This window comes from Euprymna scolopes, chromosome 7 (genome assembly GCF_053919585.1).
Source record: "Euprymna scolopes isolate OS-2025 chromosome 7, ASM5391958v1, whole genome shotgun sequence".
NCBI lineage: Eukaryota > Metazoa > Mollusca > Cephalopoda > Sepiida > Sepiolidae > Euprymna > Euprymna scolopes.
This window is the reverse complement of record NC_136488.1, coordinates 164,174,412-164,178,440: the sequence shown is the minus strand read 5'-3', so window position 1 is coordinate 164,178,440 and position 4,029 is coordinate 164,174,412. Positions and strand designations below refer to the sequence as shown.

At 34.9% G+C, this 4,029-nt stretch overlaps 1 pseudogene; it reads left to right on the top strand.

Annotated features, from left to right (window-relative positions):
- The first annotated feature begins 286 nt into the window (after window positions 1–286).
- Window positions 287–405, top strand: LOC145280427 (5S ribosomal RNA; annotated as a pseudogene).
- The last annotated feature ends 3,624 nt before the right edge of the window (window positions 406–4,029 follow it).

Genomic DNA, 4,029 nt, shown 5'->3' with positions numbered 1-4,029 from the left:
AAAAAAAAAGTTTTATAGGCGATTAACTTACGATGGTAAAACTATCCATCGATGAAACCTTTTGAAAACATCTTCAGATTTGTTATTAACCCGAGCAGAAACAATTGTTTAGATTTAACTGTTTTTTCAACAACTTATGAAGATTTAATAGATTATTATATTTTGAAAGCTAGTCATCTATATACTATTGAGCTATTACATATACTTAATTTTGTAATCTAGATTTTTATGTTAACCCCTATTTTATGCCTTAGTTATGTGAAGAGCTATTGATCTGGAAACGAAGCCATACGGCTTGATCACGTTGACACACCGGTTCCCGTCAGATCACCGAAGTTAAGCAACGGTGAGCCTCGTCATTACTAATATGGGTGACCAATTTGGGAAGTCCAGGTGCTGTATGTAGGAGGACGTCGACACCTCCCTGCAAAAAAGTTGCAAAAACCTAACGTTGTCATCTCCCCTTACAGGGATATACATGCGACTGGGGACTGCGTGTGAATTTCATACTCCCATGAAACTTCCTCCTTCGGAGGAAGCCGGTTAAATCCTGAATAGGGCTGGTGCTGATTGCACACAAACGAAGCCATCATCAATAAATATGGTAAACTCAAACCTTACGCATATTTACATTATTGTCATATCACGGTGCTATTTGTTAAGGATTTAAAATTGATGCTGACATCAATATGACATCTGTTATTGCGCGTGATTGCTAGAACTTGTCAAAGTATATAAAAGATGAAAGAAAAACAATTGTCGAAGCATATAAAAATTCGAAGAAATACAATAAACCAAATCGAAAACAACTTCCAAAGATGGCGTCTTGATTAATTTGGCACCGTCTATTGCTGAAACCGGTGCGAATGGAAATGACCCGATAGTTGAAAAAGTACAAAAAAATTTAAATAATTTTTTAAAAACTCGTTTTCTTATGAATTTGTATTCTTAATCATTCGCACCGTTTCCTTTGTTTGAGAAATCTTTCTAATTTTACTCACGTACAGATTTCAATTTGCAATCTTCACGAGACAAAAAACACTGGCAATCTGATATTGGCAATTACGAGTACATTTGTTTTGGTGCATACACGAATCTCTAAGACGCTTTGTCGGTCGGTTCGTCACGTTTCAATTCAAACGCACAAACATAAATAAACGTATCTTATCTTAGATGCGTCCAAAATTCTATACGAGCAGCTGCCCTACTCGATCGGTCTGTCAACCGCATAGAATGAATAAACAAATATGATTGGAGACACTTCAATACATTTATGTTAGTTGCGCTGTCCGTCTGACATTTATTTTCGTTCTATTTTCTGATGAATTTGTAATATGTAATATAAATGTACTTGTCCGTACGCGCAGTGTTACAAAAAACATCATCATTGCAAACATCAATTAATAAGAAACTAATTACATTCCTTTATAGTCGCTCTTTATTAGTTAAAAATCTTTAAAACCATTTCTTCTCTAAAGATGTTTAAAAAACATGGCTGTTTGTTTACGGTTTGAAATTAGCTATTTAATTTTATAATAAAATAAAAGTCACGTTGAGAGGAGACTGAAAGTTTTTCTTATTATAGTTTCTTTTGAAAATGAAAAAAAAAATGAATTTATATTGTTCCTTTATAATTTATATAAAAATATTTTTAAAAATAAAAACAAAATATGTTGTGTGTTGATCTAAATTTTAAAAATCAACTGAAATCAAATGAATAGTTTTTTGTTTGTTTCTTTAAGAAACGGTTTTGAAAATTTTTTTTTTACTTTTTTAATGAGGATAATTTTTTTTTTTTGTCTATTCATTTTTTTTCTGTTACGGTTAGGAAAAAGGTTTCCATAAGTCAGATACGGTCGTGGACAACGGCAGAATATATTTCTTTATTATAGGAAAGAAGATTTCAGTGTTATGACTTTGTGCTGTTACCAAGAAGTGGGGTCATATCCCTCAAAGACACAGAGCGCTTTGAGGAACGTCTTAGCATTATATTTCCTCCCCTGAGCTATCAATTTGCGCAGTGTGCCCTGGGTATCCGATCTGCCTTCAATCTATTTGATATTCTTTGTATATGTATTCGAGTAAATTTTTCCAAATCGACCACGGTGTGTTTCGACCCAATGGCACGTTCTCGCTTTAAATTTTATCAGTTGCCATCTTGCGGGATCACACGTATATTATCTTGATTTTTTTTTTCTAATTTTGAAACGGGACTCGGAAAAAAGTTCGGCTATCATAACTAATATTTTTTTCCAATTTATTAACTCTTACCTGCTTAGATTTTCATTGGCTGAGCGTTTTGCCATATTCCGGCTGTTTACGTAAGCCGCTGAAATATGTCGAGGCAAAAATCCACGAAAAGGAACGGCTCATTCACTGCATTAGTAGCGCGTTTTTGGTGCTAATGTGCACTCTTTACGTGGTTTAACTATACAATCTCTGATCGTCCAGTAGGCGTAACTGCATGTAAAAACTTTCCTCTCTAATATACATAATAAATATACACAACATTAAATTCTCGGAGAATATGCCTTTGCAATGTCGCCGAAATGACCACCTGATCAATGTATATGATTACACCATCGCAAAAAGAACATGATTTCAGATCTGTTTAGTTCTTTCTTATATTTTGAAATTATTTTAAATAAAATAACTGTTTATCGCCTTTCCATTTAATGTCTTCTTCGACTGTCACCGAAAGATCTCTTACAATAGTACGCAACGCACTTTTCACCTCAAATTCTATCCGTAAAAGGACAATTACTGTGCCCTCAAGGGGTTGTTCATGTTTTTATACTAATCTAGATAGTCAGCCCGCGTAACCGATCTTTAAAGACGAAGGTAATTAATCTGGCAGGTAAGAGAATGATTCGCCGTCTTTGTAATTTGTAAGCCATATGTGTAGACAAACTATTCTTCCAGTTATAAATGGTTAACAAAAGTTTAATGTCGGTTTGTAATAAGAATCGTTCTCTGTATACGAAATGGTGAAACTTGGTTCCCGTAAAAATTATGCCAAGCGTTTCTTTTATTATTTACAAGTAACTCTTCTCCGCTGGTAAGAGTGTACGAGAACCATGCGCTATAGACTGCGACGAACCAAAACTTGGTTATTTTTCCACTTATGTAAAGATTAATAACTGAGAAATCGGACTCTGAATCTAACTGTATGTTTCTATTAAACATTTTTACTTGACGAAATTTTAAAAATTTCAGCGCATTTGAAAATTTTGGTAAAACTCTTTCTTGTTTTAATTTTTGTCTGTTATGCGTATCTTAATTCTATACTCATTCACAATTAAAGCAGTTCTTAGTTTTATCAGAGCAATATTTGCTGGTAAGTCCAAGAAGAGTTGAAGGGTTAAGTTGCTGACGTACGTCAAACTCTGTAACGGGGGTCAACGATAGAGCCTGAAATAGGGTCAGTCGGTTTGTGTGAAAGAGAACGTGAGAAAGAGGGATAGCATGAAAGAAAGAGAGGGATATATCTTTTCTCTCGCATGCAAGCCAGTCTGGTTTCCGATTTTGGACGGAACAGACGCGTTGAGATTGGTGTAGGGATGCTTCGGAGAAATAAATGCAAAACAGAGTTAAGAACGGCTGATAAGAAAGAATGTTAAACCGCCAAGACAAAAAAGAAAGAAACCAAGCATTAATAAAAAAAAAAAAAGCCCCAGTAAGAAAGAGATCTTTCGGTGACAGTCGAAGAAGACATTAAATGGAAAGGCGATAAACATTTTATCCATGCGGTTTCTCTTTGCCGCTACGTGCGACGAAACCAAGAGACAGAAAAAAGGTATGTCAACGTTTGGTTATACACACATTATGAACACGGCCATATACATACACTAGACGCATCAGGATTACATACACAGATACAGAAAGAAACACACGGAGAGAGATAAGCACGCAACAGACAAAATCATCCCTCCGCTATACAAAAAATTTAGTATGCGGAACACTTAAGCTTATTCGATATTCTTAGATGCCTGACGTATCTTAATAAGCCGTTGACAGTTTTCGGGTATT